Here is a 21,880-nt window from a genome sequence, read left to right as displayed (position 1 = left end):
CCTTTCCAGCCTCTTCCGATGCTCCTTCATCACACTAAAATGTGTCTGGTCTCAGACGATCTTGGAGGTGAAGATGCTGGATGTGGAGGTCCTGGGCTGGTGTGGTTAAACGTGGTCTGCGGTTGTAAGGCCGGTTGGATGTACTGCTTATGGTAGAGAAATGAACATTCAATTCACGGGCAACAGCTCTGGTGGACATTCTTGCAGTCAGCATGCCAATTGCACGCTCCCTCAAAACTTGCGACATCTGTGGCATTGTGCTGTGTGATAAAACTGCACATTTTAGAATGCTCCTTTTTTTGTAGCCAGCCTAAGGCACACCTGTGCAATAATCATGCTGTCTAATCAGCATCTTGATATGCCACACCTGTGAGGTGAATGGATTATCTCGGCAAAGGAGAAGTGCTCACTAACACATATTTAGACAAATTTGTGAACAATATTTGAGAGAAATAGGCCTATTGTGTCGATAGAAAAAGGTCATAGATCTTTGAGTTCAGGTCATGAAAAATGGGGGCAAAAACGAAAGTGTTGCGTTTATAATTTTGTTCAGTGTAGAAAGAGACCAATAAACTTTTTGGTTTGAGTAAAAAAAAGCCAGTGGCCCTCAATGCTTCATTCTGAATCATATATGCTGATAAGGTCACCCATCAACAATCACTGCTCCCTTTATATGTTTCCAAATTGGATATATGTAGACTTTCAAGAAGAAAATAATGTATCTATGGATATTTATATGCACATAGAAACATCATGCTAAACATGTCCCTAATTTAATTGGCTTTCCAAATGATTCAATACATTTCCAAATTATTTATCTACAAATATTCCCATAGACGTCTATAGTGACATCTATGGAATAATCATTTGGAAACTTTTCTAACAGTATTGAACCATTTGGAAGGGTTATTACATTGAGGCCTATGGCACTAATACCATTGGTAGTCATTAAAAGGACACTATAGGCACCGAGACCACTTTATCTCATTGAAGTGGTATGGATGCAGTGACCCTCTCCCACGTAGCCCTGCAATATAGAACATTGCATCTCCAAATCCCTCATAGGAAAGCATTAAAGGATTAATGCGGGTTAATCCCCCATCCCCCCCCCACTCCCCCCCCCCCCCCCCATTGTCTATGTCAGAGAAGGCAGAGATGCATGTTCCAAGGGACCACGGCACTGGAAAGAGGTAAGTGTTTAACCCCTTAAGGACCAAATTTCTGGAATAAAAGGGAATCATGACATGTCATACACGTCATGTGTCCTTAAGGGGTTAAAGAGCTTGAAACATATTTTTGCTAATAGCAGCGATTCTAAATATGTCAGAACACAGAGGGTGCTTATTGTATATTTTATACATGTATTGTATGTTGCTGGAGTGTTATGCAAGGCATCCCATGTGTATGCCTTCCTTTATGCACTGATCTGTATTAGAAATAGGAACTTTGGTATGTCTATCTGTTTGCAATTCCAGTACTGTTGTGAAAAGCAGATAAACACACTTTCCATAAGATAACAATCCCCTAGTTCAAATGACAAGAAAATCTTCTTTTACTGTATAAATCTCACAGTTTGTAGTAGTGTTTGTTGTAAGAAAGATATGATTATGTTATCACTGATACAGAACTGATGTAGTTGGAGCTTCAGTCTGCTTAAGTTAGATATTGTTCTGTAGACATGCATTGGATAAACAGCTGGAGTCCTCTATTAGCATTTGGAGCCATAACACACCGGCACCACCTTTTGTTTGATAGTAACTGTTTCAAAACGTAAACAGGTCTAAAGCACAATGTATCTACTGCTGTAGGGATTTCAAACAGAATAGGGAATAAACAGTGGCAGGACAGAGCAGATGCTGAGTTACTTATGAATATACTGAAGTATAACCTGGTGATGGGTGCTAGTTTTAAACATTAACCTTCCTCACCATAATCTATCTGTCCCTTCTTCTGTGGCAACCTTATCCATATTACGCTCAGTGGAAGGGGTGTCTCAAGTATACAGAGCTCAATTGTTCACAGTTTAACATCTACACTTACACTGATCAGCCAAAACATTACAACCACTGACAGGTGAAGTGAATATCATTGATTATATCGATACAATGGCACCTTTTAAGGGGTGGGATATATTAGACAGCAAGTGAACAGCCAGTCCTTGAATGTCATGTGTTGGAAGCAAGAAAAATGGGCTAGTAAAAAGATCTGAGTGACTTTGACGAGAGCCAAAAGCCATGGCTAGATGACTTAGTCAGAGCATCTCCAAAACTGCAAGTCTGGTGGGGTGTTCCCAGTATGCAGTTGCTACTACCTACCAAAAGTAGTGCAAAGACACGGGCCAGCGGTCAGGGTTATGGACACCCAAGGCTCTTTAATGGCTACCCTATCAAGTCAGATCACACAGAAGAGCTACTGTAGCTTAAATTGCTGAAAAATGTAATGCTGTTGTAGCTGCAGACCAATCAACGTCCCCATGATGACCTCTGTCCAGCACAGAAAGCTCCTTCAATTGAGATCAGAACTGAACCATGGAGCAATGTAAGAAGGTTGCCTGTCTGGTTAACCACATTTTCTTTTAGATCAGGTGGATGGCCAGGTGAATGTGCGTTGTTTACACGTGGAAGAGATGGCAGCAGGATGCACTATGGGAAGAAGGCAGGTTGATGGAGACAGTGTTAAACTCTGGGCAATGTTCTGCTGGGAACCTAGTGTCCTGGCACTTTGAAATGTGCCACCTACCTAGAGATTGTTGCAAACCACGTATTTCCTCTATGGAAATTGTGTTCCCTAATGGCAGTGACCACTTCCAGCATGATAATGCACCATGGCACACTGCAAAGATTGTTCAGGAATGGTTTGAGGAACTTGAGAAAGATTTCAAGGTGTTGTCTTGGCTTCCAAATTCCCCAGATCTCAATCCGACTGAGCATCTGTGGATTTTGCTGGAACAACAATTCCAATCCTGGTAGGCCTTTACCTTGCATAGCTACATAGCTGAAAAGAGACTTGCGTCCATCAAGTTCAGCCTTCCTTACATATGTTTTGCTGTTGATCAAAACAACTTGTAGGACTTAAAGGATCTGTTGCTAATGTCTTGGTGCCAGATACCACAGGACACGTTCAGAGGTTTTGTGGAGTCTATTCCTCGATGCATCAGAGCTGCTTTAGCAGCACGAATTGTGACCTACATGATATTAGGCAGGTGGTTTTAATGTTGTGTCTAATCAATGTATGTACTATGTGATATAGTTGATGAAGATCATTTATCTTCTGCTAATTATGTTTATTGTTTGATAAAGATATATTTTTTTTCATTTTAAAATTTGTATTGAAAGTATTATTGATCAGTTGGTAAATTAAAATGAATAGTTTATGTTTTAACTTGATTGATGAAGAGAAAAGAAAAAAAGAAAATATGAAGAGAGAAAGAAAAAAAATTGTATAATTTTCAGACCACCTATATGAGAACTGTGTTACTGTGAATGAAGATCCACCCAACTAACCATTATCCTAACGGAGTGGCATTCATCTGGCATGTGATGTGATAGCCATTCTGGTTGAGGTTGCTATAGATATAGATTCCACTCTGTTACGAACAAAGCAACTCAAGACAGATCACCATCACTAAATACATGAAAACGTTTGACTGGTTTTGTTTTGCAAGAAACAGTTCAATGCGTAAAAATTATTATATAAAATATCATACATATAAATTCATTTTTCTATACATTGACTTAATCAGATACATTCCCTCTCTCCAGAACCTTCTCAATGCAATGATGCTGTCTTTGTCCTTTTATCACAAGATGTAATTAGCATTCCCTTCTAGCTCCTAACCACCTCCTATCTGTTTGGCCTTGCTTGGGAAGTAAACACTGCACAAGCAGGAACACACATTCCCTATAATACTGGCATATTGGGGTTATTTATAAAATGTGTTTTTATGTGAATGTTTTTCTGGTGCATTTCTATTCTGTGCCTACTTATCATCTTCTGATGACTTAAAGGTAGGCAGACAATGTAATAGAGCAGCAGGAAATGCTAGCAGAATGCTTGGTTGTATAGGGAGAGGTATTAGCAGTAGAAAGAGGGAAGTGCTCATGCCATTGTACAGAACACTGGTGAGACCTCACTTGGAGTATTGTACGCAGGACTGGAGACCGTATCTTCAGAAGGATATTGATACCTTAGAGAGAGTTCAGAGAAGGGCTACTAAACTGGTTCATGGATTGCAGGTTAAAACTTACCAGGAAAGGTTAAAGGATCTTAACATGTATAGCTTGGAGGAAAGACGAGACAGGGGGATATGATAGAAACATTTAAATACATATAGGGAATCAACACAGTAAAGGAGGAGACTATATGTAAAAGAAGAAAAACTACCACAACAAGAGGACATAGTCTTAAATTAGAGGGACAAAGGTTTAAAAATAATATCAGGAAGTATTACTTTACTGAAAGGGTAGTGGATGCATGGAATAACCTTCCAGCTGAAGTGGTAGAGGTTAACACAGTAAAGGAGTTTAAGCATGCGTGGGATAGGCATAAGGCTATCCTAACTATAAGATAATGCCAGGGACTAATGAAAGTATTTAGAAAATTGGGCAGACTAGATGGGCCGAATGGTTCTTATCTGCCGTCACATTCTATGTTTCTATGTTTCTATGTTTCTATGTAACCTAGATTGTGACATTACCATTTTATTTTGCATTACATTTTCATTCTTATTTTTGTTTGAAATATTTCTTTATTGATACAGCATATGTATACGAAGCAATTTCCTGCGCAGAGGAATTATGAACTTGAAATCAACATAAGCCAATAACGGTGTGCATTTAAAACTTATCGGGCCTTAAACTAGTAACCGCATTTAGCACTGTCAGTGTAACAATATATTTTTTAAATTTATTTTTTGTATATATTTAATCAACCTGTGTTGTGTTGTGTGACTTATTGCTTATTTATTACAACTTGTAGTGTGTATCACTTTCTCCTACGCAGAGGAGTAAACATTAGTATTGTGTTACTGTGTTTGGCGTTGCTCGTTGTTGGTTGCTCCTGTGGTCGGGGGTCAAGCTGAATTGTCTTCATCATTATTCTCTGGCTTTCTACTGTCATTTGTACGTGTGTTGTCGTGTTTTCCCATGGTTAGGCGAGATAGTGGGGTTGTGGTCTTTGGGACCTAACTGTGTTACTTAGTCTCCTAATGTGGATGTATTTATTTGTTTTGTTTTGTTGTGTGCCATGGTGGGCTAATGCTGTCTGCCGCGATGGGTTGCTCTTGGGTGTCGTGTAAGTGCCCCTGCGTATGGGTTCGTGGACTTAGGTTCCGACAGTTCATCGGCCTGTCCCCAGTGGGGAGGTCATTTTGTTGTGGCTGTGTGTGTGTTCTGTTGCTACTTGAACCCCCTGCTACTTTAGCCTTGAAGGGGCCCCCGGGCTCGGCCGGGAGGCTCTCGGCCTCGGGTTTCGATGCTGGCTTGAGGAGGGCTGGTGAGAGGAGTGGGTGGTGCGTTGAGGTGAGGGGTTTTGGTGGGAAGAGGGGGGCAGGGGAATTTGAATTTGTGGGGTCTGTTTGGGGCTCAACCGTGCAAGGTGCCTGCAAACTCTGCCGATGCCATTAACTCTAACCAGTAGAACCATTGTTGCGTGTATCTCTCTCTCTCCTTGATGGTGTTGGCCTTCAGGTCCTCAAATCGTCTGGTGTCCTCCACTTCTTCCACCCACTGCACAGGTTTTATCATCCTGCAGGTCCACAATATGTGGAGGAAGGTGCCTAGGTCTTCTCCGCAGAGCTAGCATTGATCCGATTCTTCCTGGTCTCGTCGGTGTAGAACAGTTGGTGTCAGGTACCATCTCGTGAATAGTTTATAGGAGTTTTCGTGCGTTCAGGCTGACGTCTGTGTTTTTTGAATCAGGGTGATCATTTTATCCCAGTCCGCCTCCGTGAACGTCCGCTGGAGGTCCTCTTCCCAGCTGCATATGCAGGGTGGTGAAAGTTCATAGCGGTTGGTCACTAGCATTGTATATATGGTAGATATCATTTTGGGGGTGTGGATTCTTGGAGGCTGAGGTGCTTGAACTCTGTGAGTTCTCTGGTAAGGGTGGGCTTTTGTGGGATCGAGGCCACGTAGCTCGAGAGCTGCCTTCTCACCAGTGTGTGGAGCAGTGTGTGTGTCATTTCTGGGAATAATTCCTGCACCGGGCGGATCTTCCCTTCCTGATCCAGTATATCCTTCATCCTCCTGAGGGAGACATTTCCTGTCATTTTTCCTAGCGCTCCTTGAGTGCCTGCCGGGAAGTCTGGATTGCCCCTCACTGGTAGCATTGGGCCTGGGCTTGTTGTCAGGTAATGTTTGGGTCCTTGTCTGTGCCATAGGCATAGCGTCGCCGTGACAAACTGGTTTCGGGTTGTCTTGCTTCTGCGTGGCTTTGCGAAGTATGGGTTGGAAGTTGTGCGTGTAGAGGTCAGCCGGGTCCCTGGTTAGCCAAACCCAGAGGTAGCGCATCTTGGTTTCGCAGTGTTGGAATGGGAATCTGTCCATCAGGGTCCTTCGTTGCGCTCGGTCCTTTGTCAGGTCGAGTAGTTTAGATTTGTTATAGTTGATTCGGAGGTTGGAAATTGCACCGTAAGTGTCGAATTGCTCCATGACATGGTTGAGTGAGTCGGTCGGGTTTTTAATAACGAAGAGCAGGTTGTCTGCATAGGCCAGTACCTTGTGTTGCGTCTCCCCCACGTGCCTTGGATCGAAGTGTTGTTCCGTATGCGATTTAAGAATGGCTCCAGCGTGAGGGCAAAAAGGAGCGGGGACAGGGGGCATCCCTGACGTGTTTCGTTCGTGATTTGGTCCGATTGAGAAAGCTGTCACAGCACAGCGAAACACGTTTCGTCAGGAAGGTTGGAGATTATACCCAGCTTGCACTGCTGCAATCTATAATGAATGTGGCTGCGAGGCTTATTTTCCTGTCTGGTCGCACCTCCCACGCCTCCACGCTCTGTCAGTCCCTGTATTGGCTTCCAGTTAGATATAGGGCCCAATTCAAAATTCTTTCACTTGCTTACAAATCCCTACATAATGCTGCTCCAACATACCTATCCTCCCTCATACACAAGTATGTCCTCTCGAGACCCCTGCGCTCAGCCCAAGACCTACACCTATCCTCTGCCCGGATCTCCACCTCTGATGCTTGCCTTCAAGACTTCTCCAGGGCTGCACCTATTCTGTGGAACTCCTTTCCCTCCTCAATTAGACTTTCACCCAGCCTCCACTCCTTCAAAAAATCTTTGAAAACTCACTTCTTCATTAAAGCGTATCAATTAAACTCTCAGCAGGTTTCTCATCCCCCACCCCATGACTCCTTTCCTGCAACTGTCAAAAATGACGTACCAAGCACTCAATAAACCCTTCTCTGACAAACTATTTAATTCCCCTACTTTAACCCTTTGTGTCACTATACCCCACTCCCTCTAGCATGTAAGCTCATCTAGCAGGGCCCTCAACCCCCTCTGTTCCTGTAAGTCCAGTGGTCTGATCTCAATTATGTGTCTGTTAGTCCATCCATTGTACAGCGCCACAGAATTTGTTGGCGCTATATAAATAATAAAATAATAATAATAATAAATATACATTTATATATATTGTTTTCCTTTTTATTTGTACGTTTTTTAAACTTTATGTTTAATATATGTTGTTTTATAATCGATTACCATCTTCTACCTTGCTGCTAAAGAAGGGTTGTAGCCCCCTTAAAAGCACATATACCTCCACACCAGGAGTTTTTTCTACCATTTCATGCACAGACCATTGGAATTTATTGCACTAGGGGTACTTTGCTTACCCTGTTCCCCTTCCTTTACTCTTTTATATGTACGAGAACTTACTGACAGAAAAAAGGATCGAGGGAGTACTGTGTCACCAAAAGTACACGCAAGCCTTTGAGACCTGAGCCTATCCCATAGGGCTCTGTAGCATGTGAGTGAGACCATATAGATCATTTATACACAAGATCACTCACTTACGTTACTTGCACTATTTGCACTTGCAATTTCTTTCAGATATATGTACTGCGATACGTCTCTTGTTTTGTATATCCATCATTGTGTTAACCCATATGGGTAAGCTTATACATTCTTGAGCGCTCCACATATACACCACATATACACCAGTGGTGTTTTATTTATTTATTTATTTTTATTGCAGTTCATATTAATTTGACATACGCGCATGAGGTACCCCAACGGCAATCCTCATGCATAGGTAAAACACATGTAACAAAGGGGTAGTCTAGATTGAATACGTGCACAATTTTATATTTAAGTAGATATTAAGCATGGTCAGATGTGAGAAAAAATAAGGATTTTTAAAGTGCATGGCATTAATATAGCAGGTCTTATAATGCTCTAGCAGTGCTAGTGGGTAAAATATTTAATATAACACATGAAACCTAACTGCTAGGCAGCATATTGATAAGATTGCACTAAAATAAAAATAAAAAAATTAAAAGTATAATACTCGCTTGAACATGGGCTAGTCTAAGCATGGGTATACTTCGCGTTTAATCCATGGACTACGGATAATACCCCCCCCCTGTGATCCCCTGTGTGAGCAGTCCAGAAAACAAAGTCAAACATAGAATATAGATGCCAGCCTACAAATGTGGAAGTTCAGTTGGGGCATAGAAATCTGAGTGACAATGGGCATTTTGCCTGACATTGAGTCCAAGTCCCGTTGGGGTCTGCCGATGCCTTGTTGGGGCTGGATGCGTGCCCCCAGTGTTGGTCGTTGCAGCTTGTGCAGTCTCCCCGGTGCGAGGAAGCTTAGAGCCCCTGAGCCATGTGGGGGGGGGGGGGGGGTGTTGGCTGGTGAGTATACAGGGCCGGACTGGGGATACAAAGCAGCCCTGGAAAAAATCTATGCCAGCCCCATAAGTCATTGCGCCATATATTGTCGCATGTAATATGTAAGGCTATGTCTTGCCACCCCAGATGATTGAGTTTATATATATATATATATATATATATATATATTGCTTTCTCTAATATAAAATATTGGTCCTTTCAGAGTAAAACATTTAATTATACAGTAAGCCTACTCACATGTAGACAGACAATCTCACTGACACACACAAGCTCATTGATACACAGCCTCATAGACAAACAATTTCACTAATATACATAAGCTCATTGACATAAAAACACAAGCTCACTCACTAGCAGGCACACACACACATGCAAGCAAGCTCACTCACTAGCAGGCGCACACACACACAGCTTAATGTAGTGGTCCTGGTGTCTATAGCCTGTCCCTGCAGGCTTTTGAATGTAAACACTGACTTTTCAGAGAAAAGGCAGTGTTTACATTGCTTCCTAGTGACACCTCTAGTGACAGACACTCAGACGGTCACTAGAGGCGCTTCCTGTGTCAGTGCGGATTGGCTGAGATCATCAAGCTTGATGATCTCAGTCATAGAGGCAGAGACCAGCACGACGTTGAGCTGAGCAAAACACTTTTTTTAAAAACACACACAGACACCACGACTGATACACACACACACACACCATGACAGACACACACACACCATGACAGACACACCATGACACAGACCATGACACAGACAGACACACACACACACCGTGACACAGACAGACACACACACCATGATACAGACACACCGTGACACAGACACACACACCATGACACAGACACACGCCCTGACACAGACAGACAGACACACACACACCATGACACAGACACACACCATGACACAGACAGACAGACACACAGCATGACAGACAGACACACACACACCATGACACAGACAGACAGACACACATCATGACAGACAGACAAACACACACCATGACACAGACAGACACACACACAGCATGACAGACAGACACACACACCATGACACAGACATACAGACACACACACAGCATGACAGACAGACAGACACACACCATGACACAGGCACACACACACACAGCATGACAGACAGACACACACACACACCATGACACAGAAAGACAGACACACACACACACCATGACACAGACAGACACACACACAGCATGACAGACAGACACACACACACACCATGAGACAGACAGACACACACACACACAGCATGACAGACAGACAGACACACACACACACACACCATGACACAGACAGACAGACACATACACAGCATGACAGACAGACACACACACACACACACACACCATGACCCAGACAGACAGACACACACACAGCATGACAGACAGACACACACACACCATGACACAGACAGACAGACACACAGCATGACAGACAGACACGCACACACCATGACACAGACAGACACACACACACACAGCATGACACAGACAGACACACACACACAGCATGACACAGACACTTGTTGCTACCTGGGTGGGTGGGCAGACAGATAGGTGTCCTGCGGCCGCATGGAGAGCTTGGATGGCGGCCGCAGGGGAAGTTCTTCTGGCGGCTGCTGGGGGAGCAGGCTGTTCTGTCTCTGCTCCCCCTCCCTTGTGTGCTAGAAATAGACCGGGGCCGGAATATGACGTCATATTCCGGCCCCGGTCTCATTAAGCTGCGCGTGAGGGAGGGGGAGCAGAGACAGAACAGCCTGCTCCCCCAGCGGCCACCAGAAGAGCTTCCCCTGCGGCCGCCATCAAAGTTCTCCATGCGGCCGCAGGACACCCACATGTCTCCCCGGCCCCAGGTGCCGACGGCCCACCGGGAAATTTCTTGGTATCCCGGTGGGCCAGTCCGGCCCTGGAGCATAGTGCCTTCCAATCTGTGTGCCGTGCTGGGTTCGCCTGTCTTGGGCTAGGACAGCTGCCTGTGTGCGTTCTCAACGCGTTCTCCTCCCTGAGTTTTGCGCCCCTCCGTTTCATTCGGTGTGTCTGGCCGGTCTTGTGCCTCTGAGGTTTGAATCTCGGTGCAGGTCGTCGATGAGGATGCCGTGGGGGTCCTCTCTTGGGTACCCCAGGGCTCCAGGCCCCGTTTTGCTGCGGTCCACTCTAGTGCTCAGGTGTGGTCACGAGGTGGCCCCTTACCGGAGATGGACTTTCACGGGTGCAGGATTAGGGGGAGCTTTTGCTTTACTCCGTTGGGTACCTCATGTAGCAGTGCGGGACCAGTCTGCCGTCAGTGGCTTGTGTTTCGGAGTCCGCATGCGAGCCTTCAATTGCTTCCAGAAGGAGGATAAGATGAGGTTTAGCCGGAGCTCTGTTTCCAGCCACATATTTTGTAGGCAGGCCGTATGGACGGCATCCGCCATTTTGGAGGCCTTTGTGACGGTAGGTTTGGGTCTCGGTATCATGGTCGTTTTTTGTGGGGGTAGATCGGGATAAAAAAACAGAACGAAAGAATAGGTAGTGGGTAACAGACCTAGTCCCAAACCCAGATGGAACAGTCACCAGTACTGAACCAAATGGGGCAGTCCCAGTCTGGCTCCGCTTAGCCTATTGTACCGCAGGGAGACTCCAGGGGTCTCCAGGGGCTTAACCCCTAAACTATATAAATGCCAAACAGACAGAAGTAAATGCTCAAGGTCTCAAAACTTAAAAAAGTAAATGAGACCCTAGGCATACCTGGATATACGTATAGAGTTTAGGAAAAATAATATACAAAAATACTGGAGGCTGGATCCCCCTAGCCAGGGAGGACAGTGCTACAAGGTAAGTAGGTAATTAAATAAATCAAAATAAATAAAAAAACAAAAAAACCCAAATGAATGAAGTATATACAGCTAGTACACTCTCTACTGTCTAATGGATCTGGGATATAGTCAGAAGAAAGAGGACTATTGTGGGATAGAGGGACAAAAAAATAAAAAATCCTTTAATGTTAATAATCAATGAATATATCCATATCCCTGCCTCTGATGTTTACCCAGCCATACAGAGTTAATGAGTAGATAAATAAATCAAAATAGAACAAAATAAATGAAGTATATACAGCTAATCCGGTCTCTACTGTCTAATGGATCTGGGATATAGTCCAAAGAAAAAGGGCTATTATGGGGTAGAGGGACAGAACATAAATAAACATCCTTTAAAGTAAATAGTCAATAAATATATCCATATCCCTGTCCCTGGTGCTTACCCAGCCATGTATATAAAGCCATAGCCTGCTCAAAAGTTAGTGCTTAGACCTAATTCGTAATCTATATAGTATAGGTCCTCAGCTCTAAGATGCAGATACAGTTAGTCAAAACAAAAACAAATCAAAAGAACAATAATAGTCAGACTGTATCACAGAGATGCTGCAAGCAGGAAATAAAGTAATAAAGTGAGAGAAGCGTAGGATAGAATAGGGGGTCAGTACTAAATGTACTTGACAAATGTAGTTATAAAGCCTCTCTCCCTTTTCAGCTAGCTAGATAGCTTTCTTTCTCTACTATGTCTATCTAGCTAGCTGAAAAGGGAGAGAGGCTTTATAACTACATTTGTCAAGTACATTTAGTGAGCATGTCTGTAGTAAGCATGTGCATGTCAGAGTTTGTCTGTACTAAATTTGTTTGTGTAACAATAAGCTTGTCTGTGTGTGTCAGTGAGATTGTCTGTCAGTGAGCCTATTTCTGTGCATAGAAACATAGAAACATAGAATGTGACGGCAGATAAGAACCATTTGGCCCATCTAGTCTGCCCAATTTTCAAAATACTTTCATTAGTCCCTGGCCTTATCTTATAGTTAGGATAGCCTTATGTCTATCCCACGCATGCTTAAACTCCTTTACTGTGTTAACCTCTACCACTTCAGCTGGAAGGCTATTCCATGCATCCACTACCCTCTCAGTAAGGTAATACTTCCGGATATTATTTTTAAACCTTTGTCCCTCTAATTTAAGACTATGTCCTCTTGTTGTGGTAGTTTTTCTACTTGAGCTTGTGTTTTATGTCAATGAGCGTATGTATATCAATGAGATTTTCTGTCTGTGAGCCTGTGCATCAATGAGCTTGTGTCTGCATCTGTGTTTGCTTACTGTATAATTAAATGTTTTACTCTGAAAGGACCAATATTTTGAATTAGAAAAATAAATAAACCAATAATATATAAGGCTATGTCTTGCCACCTCAGATGGTTGAGTAACATATAAGCACACACAATATATATATATACAATGATTTCATTTATATATTTGGGAGTCCCAGGCCAACTCCTTGGTTTTGCACTCCTCCCTGTCACAGGTGCCTCATTCCAGGACCCTATTTAGCCTTGACTTGCGGAGCGTCCCAGTAAGGAAGTATTTCCCAAGTAAGTGGATTAATCTCATAAGAGCAAGCAGGGAGGCGTGGCCTGGACACCAACCAAGATGGACGCTTAGGCACCGTGCTCCGCCGCACCCGTACCTGTTTCCAGCGATCCCGCATCAGCCAGCACGACAAATGGGTCGTAACCGCCGCTCCGATCACCCGCAAGCCCAGAGGGACCCTCAGTCAGGCTCGCAGCAAGGTACGATGGACGGCTTTCTGCAGCCGCCACGTGGCAATGGCGGCGGGGATGAAAGCCCGGCCCCGGCCGCACATCAATCAGCCCTAGCCACGGGAGGAGAATCCACGGCCATAGACAGGATTGAGGGGGAACTGAGGCGCATAGCAGCATCTATGGCTACCAAAGCTGATCTCCTCACCCTAACCACCACCATACAGGATGCACTGAGGGCAGAAATAGCGGGCCTCCGTACAGAGGTAACAGCCCATGCGGGCAGCATCCAGGCCCTAGAACAGGCGGCAGAAAATAACTCCACCAGGATCAACGCGACAGACGTCGCCATAGCCAGGCAAGGGGACGTGATCCTACACATGCGCAGGAATCTGGAGGACATCGATAACAGAGGCCGCAGATGCAACATAAGAATAAGGGGGATCCCTGAAGCAGGTGAAGGAGAGAAAGCTGAAGAGGTATTAACAAACTTATTCCGCTCTATCTTGCACACTGATACCCCGCCAGCGTTTGAATTTGAAAGGGCACATAGGGCCCTACGCCCACGCTCCGCTGAGGAGGGCCCAAGAGATATGATCTGTTGCCTACACTCGTTCCCGATTAAAGACGCGATAATGAGAAAAGCCCGGGAACGCCCAACATGGCCCTTCCAGGACACTCACGTATCCCTGTACAATGATCTCTCTCCTTACACGCTGGAAGCCCGGAGAGCACTCAAACCAATAACCAATGCGCTACGTGAACGCAATATTAAATACAAATGGGGATTTCCTTTTGCCCTGATGGCCAGACATCAAGATAAATGGCTGACGGCCAGCTGGCCGGATGACATCCCACGACTCCTTGACGCCCTGAACATACCGCATATCCAGTTTACGGACTGGGTTCTGGACGCTTCCAGACCGGTCCCAAGGATACAAAGAGCAGCCCGCAGACGAGGGGGGCAATCACCGCCGGGACCTTTGCAATGGAGACGCCCGGGGAGAGGTGAACAGGCTGAGTGAATACAGTACACCACACACCAAGCGGATGATCGGCCCATGGCAGCACCTGGAAAGGTAACTCACCACCCCTGAACTACATATGGGCCCCCCACCACACAACAGTACTTGGTAAACAAGGGGAGTCACACGACACTACCTAGCAACCCTCATGGGGACAGCGGCCATTTCATCATCTACCACCCCCCACGCACGTACACATAGCAATCATACTGTTGGCTTTGGGAGGGGGGTTAATGGGGGAGGGAAATACAAGTGCGCCAAGAGTTGGGACTCTGAGGTTGGGATTGAAGGAGATCTGGCTGCAAACATGAGACTTCAGTGGCGCGACACTCCGATGGGGCGGCATTGTTCACACTCGGGGATATCTGCAGGAGCCCCTTATTAGGGGAGCTGGCCAATGGGACTCTGGAGGGCCCCCAATCTGCCTCTATGTGGCTGCCTACACCCCTCCTGCATTCCTTTGGGTGGTGTGGGTTTGGGGGGGCGGGGGGTCGCACCGGGTCACTGGGCCAATGCACACTTGGAAGAACTAGGCTATCCAGCCAATGCTAACCCACCGGACCACCAAAAGACGTAACCATGGCGCCACCTTGTGCACTACCACTTATGTTATTAATAGCCCTTACGCCCGAATCCCAAAGGACGTATGCTCCTGAAACATGAGAAAGGGTCACGGACACTTTTCACAATGCATGCTATATAATGTTGAGCATCCATGCAGGGATGGTGGGCAGAATAAAGGCAATCAATAGTAAGGGCACACGCTGTAGCATGAGGAAAAAGTACCACTAGGACTCGCACACGTGAACAGCCATACCCGACAGACAGGGTCAGGTAGAGCAAGAGAAAGTAGCAAGGAATCAGTGACTGACACAAAGCGAAAGAAAGGGGGGGAAGGGGGGGGGGGAGGAGGGAAGCCTAACAGGGGACATTCCCACACTAACTGGCAGAGACACCACCCGGGACGTACACAACTGCATCGGACCGCAGGGGAGGACGGAGTCCTTTGGTAGATGAGACTTAGACAACTACAGGACGATAGGGAACAGAACGCAATGCTGACGCTTAAGGTGACCTCAGAAGGGTTATGACTGCTACACACTCACTGCAACCCGAGACTCAATAAGGTGACACATGGGAAAGAGGGGGACAACGCACGTAGTGAAGGACTGATGACAACCCCTATAGCACACATGTGATTAATGCTGCACTGCCCCGCAACAGCACGAGAACTGAGGGGGGCCCGTGAGGGGGATCAGGGCGCAGGCCAAGGGAAATCCACTGGCACACGCCAGACAACCATGGAGCCGAGATAGACGCAATCACAGGTGTTCTGTATTACAAAAAATGTACCCTATGTTGTTGTTTTATTGTTAATTATGGCTTTGGCCAAATGTTTGAGATGGATCTTTTATTTCATGTTAGAATGTTAGCTACCACGGGTAGCGGCGGATACGAGCTCTCTGAACAAGACACACACTCTTTCCAACTTGGACAGGTGCGGACCACTCACCTCACACCACACTCGTGCTTACACATATACGGCGGCATCCTACGGGCTTTGACCTACTGGTCTGGTTACTGGGGCAAACCCACGGGGCTACTGACCGTAGCACGAGCCACCTCTTCATCAGAGGCTGACAGACCGAGATATCTCCTATCCCGGTCACAGTACCCGCCTAGTCGGGCAACTGTTCAATCTCCTTCTCTTCTCTCTCTCCCTATCCTTCCTCTCCACCCTATTACCCACTGTACCCTCTCTCATACCCCTCCCATCCCAGCCCTACTACTGCCCTCTTACCTGGGGGGGCGCGACGGGGGTCCGGGCACCTGAAACGGGCTGACCACAACGGGGGTGGGCACCGAGCGATGGCCAACGGCAATGTACCCAATGACACGAGGGCGTATCGCCCTGCCCCCCTGACTGTCCTCACCCTTAATTGTCGGGGCCTGAACGCGCCCGAACGGAGAACCCACATATTACGAGACATGAAGAAGAGACGTGTTTCGATCGCGCTATTGCAAGAAACACACTTCAAAAAGAACGCCGCACCTACACTCCGGAGCCGACATTACCCGATTAACCATTTCTGCAACCACCCTATGACCAAAAGGGCGGGCGTGGCCATCCTGATCGCTGGAGATCTGGAATTCACGCTGCTAGACAGCCTACAGGATGACCAGGGACGCTTCCTGTTCCTGAAAGGGACCATTGCGGGGATGCTTTACACGCTCGCTACCGTTTACACACCCAATAAGAGACAAGCCCAATTTCTCAGGACGACACTGGGCAAACTCGGAGAATTCTCCGAGGGCACGCTAATCCTAGGGGGAGACCTTAACACCACCTTAAACCCCATCGTAGACTCATCAACGGGCCATAGCAGCATCACTCAACTTCATATACGCTCCATACACCGGACCCTGGGAGACATGGATCTTGTGGACTGTTGGAGGACTCTTCACCCCACCACAAGGGATTACACCTACTACTCCTCGCTACATAATAGATACTCGCGTATCGACTACATCTTCATAAGACAAGCGGGACTAACGCGCCTCCTCTCCGCCAAAATCGGCCCGGCAACGTGGTCAGATCATGGTCCCGTGACCATTGAACTCGAATCGCCACTCTTCCGACCTGGCACTTGGACATGGAGACTCAACGAGGCCCTCCTTCTGGATCATGGGGTGCGCGGGCAAATATCGGAAGAACTGATACGATACTTCCAGGAAAACGACACGCCAGGAACCTCTCCGGTCTCTATATGGGAGGCCCACAAATGTGTTATCAGGGGCGTCCTCATTCGGATGGCATCTAAAAGGAAAAGGGAAACCACTCGAGAAATGGCAGACCTCTACAAATCGATTACGAAGCTAGAGCAGCAACACAAGAGGACCCAACTTATGGAAACATACGGGGAACTAATGCAGGCAAGACGCCAACTGAGGGACCTCCTTACAAAACGCCACCTACGCTCCCTGCAACAATCGAAGGGCTTCTTCTACACCCATGCCAACAAAGGTGGCAAATACTTGGCACGGCTCCTGAAAGGCAATACGCACCGCACGCAGGTTCGCACCCTGCGACTCCCCTCGGGCGCCACGACGGCATTTCCGGACCAAATCGCTGAAGAATTCCGACGCTACTACCAATCGTTGTACAACCTACAGGACCGAGACGGAGAAATGGACGGGATACCCGAACATGGCAGTACCCAGGACTACTTAAGGGAGGCCGTGACGAAAACCTTACATCCAGACGTTGCAGGAGACTTGGATGCCCAGGCAGCCCTGAAATCCACCAAAACGGGAAAAGCACCAGGCCCCGATGGCCTACCCTCCGGGTATTATAAGACCTTCTCGCCGATCCTGCTGCCCTGGCTGACTAAAGCCATCAATGCTGTGGCGGAGGGGGAAAATTTCGGAAAAGAATCTTTAGCAGCAATAATAACGGTACTGCCAAAACCTGGGAAAGACCTGACGGCTTGCGGCAGCTACCGCCCGATTTCATTGCTAAACGTGGACACCAAGTTGTTCACGAAGGTTTTAGCAACCAGACTCCAAAGGGTCCTCCCATCGCTGGTACACGCGGACCAGACGGGGTTTATACCGGCCGGGAGGCACGTGACAGTACCCTGAGGTTGTTCGCAATCCAGCGCAGGGCGAGAGCGATGCGAAAACCACTCCTATTGCTTTCCACGGACGCCGAAAAGGCCTTTGACCGGGTGAAATGGCCCTACATGCTCGCCACCTTAGGCCACTTGGGAATGGGGCCCAAACTCCTCACCTGGATACGCGCACTATACCATGAACCAAGGGCAGCGGTGAGAGTAAACGGAGCGCTCACAGCACAGTTTAAGATCTCCAACGGCACGAGACAGGGCTGCCCACTCTCACCGTTACTGTTTGCCCTCTCCCTGGAACCGTTACTACAGACGATCAGACAACACCCAGACATTCAGGGCCTCTCCTGGCGGGGCACAGAACATAAGGTGGCCGCATACGCGGACGACCTTATGTTTTTTGTAACTAACCCCAGAATCACGATGCCCAACATCATGGCAGTGACGGAATACTTCGGCAAATTGGCAGGTTTCAAGCTTAACCTTTCCAAATGTGAAGTACTTAACGTCAACCTACCGGAGGAGGAATACTCAGCTCTAGCATCTCTGTTTCCCTTCAGGTGGTGCTCCGGTAGGATGAAATACCTCGGGGTGTGGATAACGAGAGACCCGAACGACCTGTACTCACAAAATTTTACGCCGCTACTGGAAACTATACTGGCGGACCTAAATAAATGGGCATACCCACATGTATCTTGGCATGGGCGGATCGCAGTCTTGAAAATGAACATCCTACCAAGACTCCTATATCCGTTCCAGACGATCCCATTAGCAATACCCCCATCATTCTTTGCCAAGCTAAAATCAGCGGTCATCCACTACATATGGAGAGGCGAACGCTCGAGACTTCGTCATGACATCCTATGCTTGACGCGACACAGAGGAGGCTTGGCACTACCCGATTTTAAAAGGTACCATCAGGCCACTGTCCTTCAATGCATCCTAGACCTACACGCAGACCCACAAAGGCGCAAACAATGGGTTAATCTGGCACAAGAGGAACGGGGGGCACATCTACAGGCTGCGGTTTGGGGGACACAGGTGAACGCAAACCTGGACCGGGAAAAGGAAGATATCGTAGCACAAACGCTCACCAACTGGAGACGCATGAGGGAACAAGTACACATTTCACCCACGCCAAGCCCCATGATGTCCATCACCTACAACGACGCAATAGGGGGGGGGCTCACATCGACGTCCCTCCCTTTCGGAGGAGGCTGCGAATATGTCCCAATCATGAAGATACTACAGGACGGCAACATAAAGGCACTGGACTCCCTCCTAGGGGATACTCCATGGAACCAGCTCATAGCATTCAGGTACATGCAAGTGACACACTTCTACAAACGCATGCGTAATAGAGAACGCCTACACCGCACCCTGACGTGGTTTGAAGCATTGTGCGAAAAAGGCAAACCCGTGGGAAAAGCAATCTCCATATTTTATCAACACCTCTTAGTTGGACACCTTACGGAAAACAACACCTTCCGCAGACAATGGGAAACCATGCTCAACACTACCTTCACACCCATACAGTGGGAGAACGCCTTGATCTGGCAACACAAGAGCACCATCAGCTCACTATACCAGGAAACAAACTACAAGATCATCGCGTCCTGGTACCGAACACCGGCGCTCCTCCACAGGATCTTCCCGCCAACCCCTCCAACTTGTTGGAGGTGCCAAGAGGAAAGGGGCACGTTGATCCATATTTGGTGGGAGTGCAGCGCTCTTGCTCCCTACTGGGAGTTAATACGACAAAACATAATTGACGTCCTGGAAGAAATACCCGAGTGGAACGCGGCCCTAGCTCTACTGCATATTTCACAAATGCCGATAGCACGGTATAAAAAATCGATCTTACGCCACCTACTCAACGCTGCCAGGGCTCTGATCCCTATATATTGGAAAAAAACAGAGACCCCCGGTGTGGAGGAATGGATACGCAGAGTGGAGGACATTCAGGGGGCAGAGGCGATGCAGGCATCTCTACTATGCAGAGGGGACAGACACGCAGAGCTGTGGCGCCCTTGGTTCGCGTATGTGTCCAGAATTCGATAGGGTGGCACGGGGGGGGGGCCCGGACCCTCGGGGCGGACCCCGCGTCTCAATTCATAGTTCAATACCCGCAACCTTAACCTTTTCCCTCTCCCTTCTTCTAGGTCACGACTCTTGTGACTATAATACACTCACCTTCCATACCGCATACAAGCACTTACATTTGATTTTAATGAAAACAAGCCACGATCACACGACCAGAAGAAAAACAAACAAGACACACTACCACTGTAAATGCTACCCATGGACACACATTCAGATACGGCAGAATTGAGAGCAGACATACGGCACAATGACGGAGAGGGCAGCTTGGACAGGGTGCACATGAAACCCTACCAGACCTAATATACCGGGACATGAGAGCAGCGAATACATAGGCAACTGACATGACGCAGGCCCACTACGTACATATCACGTGCGAGGCCACCCGTCATAGGTCCTCATACAGAACGTGGACACCCATAAGCGACAGGGAGAGCTCGTAGACGCTGTCTACTACAAACGAATTACATAATACATATGACGTTGGGACAAAAATAAAAGTTGACCCACAACACTGCTAATATGCTTACAGAGGGCCATAAGACGTAAACATGTCCTGAAATTATGTTTGTTACTACTGAAGGCCTGCGAGCCTAACCTCCCCGTTCTACTCCCCTTACATGTCTTGAAACGACGTTTGTCATTACCAAAGGCCTGCGAGCCTAACCCTCCTGTTATATTTTCCTTAGTTGTATTATTCCAAAAAAAAAAAAAAAAAAGAGGGAAAATGAAACAAATCGCAACAAAATAATGGAGCTCTGCTACTTGGAATGATGATTTATGATTCAAACTGTCCGATACCACATTTGTATGTCAATTGTTTTTCATGACGGCCTGCGAGCCGACTTGTTATCTTATCCTACAACCAACAAATAAAGAGATTTACCAAAAAAAAAATAAGAGCAAGCATAAGGCTGCTAGTAGGGCCTACCAAGAATGGGGTACATTGACGTTGTGGCAGGCTTATGCAATGTATGATCATATAATGTAACTAAACCCCTATTATTTTGACCTAGGTGAGGTGTTTTTACATTAAACTATTACAATCTGTGAGATTTGAAATCATTGTTTAGTGAATAAGCGAGTGTGCTGGACTGTGTATTTTGTCTATTGTCCAACTTTGTCAGATTAATGGTTTTTCTGTGATAGATAAGGAGCTATCCTTTTTTTTTTTTTTTTGCTCAATGTATGAATAAGACCCTTTAAACTGCAAATGCACTTTGTTTCTTAATAAATATTACTGTTTTGTCCTCTAATTTTTCAGATGCACATTTTTTAATTAAATACTTGATTGAAGATGATTCAGTCCTAATGAATGGATAAACAGTAAAAAGGGGGACAAAATATGAAGGAAAAATAATGAAATGGATTTTTTTAGCAAAAAAAGCTCAAGTGCATTAACCCCTTAAGGACCAAACTTCTGGAATAAAAGGGAATCATGACATGTCACACACGTCATGTGTCCTTAAGGGGTTAATTGTGAAATAACAGTTTGGCACCCGGAGGCACAACAAGTGCATATGTAAAAATGAACAGAACACTTTATACATGTTGGCAGCGAGATAGCATGTAAACAGAGTGATATCAGTCACTCCGTCTCCATTCCTATAATACGTCAGTAAAATGCAAGACTTTAGTAAGTGCAACAAGGATTATCACTCCAACTATTATATATTGTTGGACATGCTGT

The sequence above is a fragment of the Pelobates fuscus genome, chromosome 6 (assembly GCF_036172605.1).
Source record: "Pelobates fuscus isolate aPelFus1 chromosome 6, aPelFus1.pri, whole genome shotgun sequence".
Classification (NCBI taxonomy): domain Eukaryota; kingdom Metazoa; phylum Chordata; class Amphibia; order Anura; family Pelobatidae; genus Pelobates; species Pelobates fuscus.
This window is presented reverse-complemented; position numbering follows the sequence as displayed.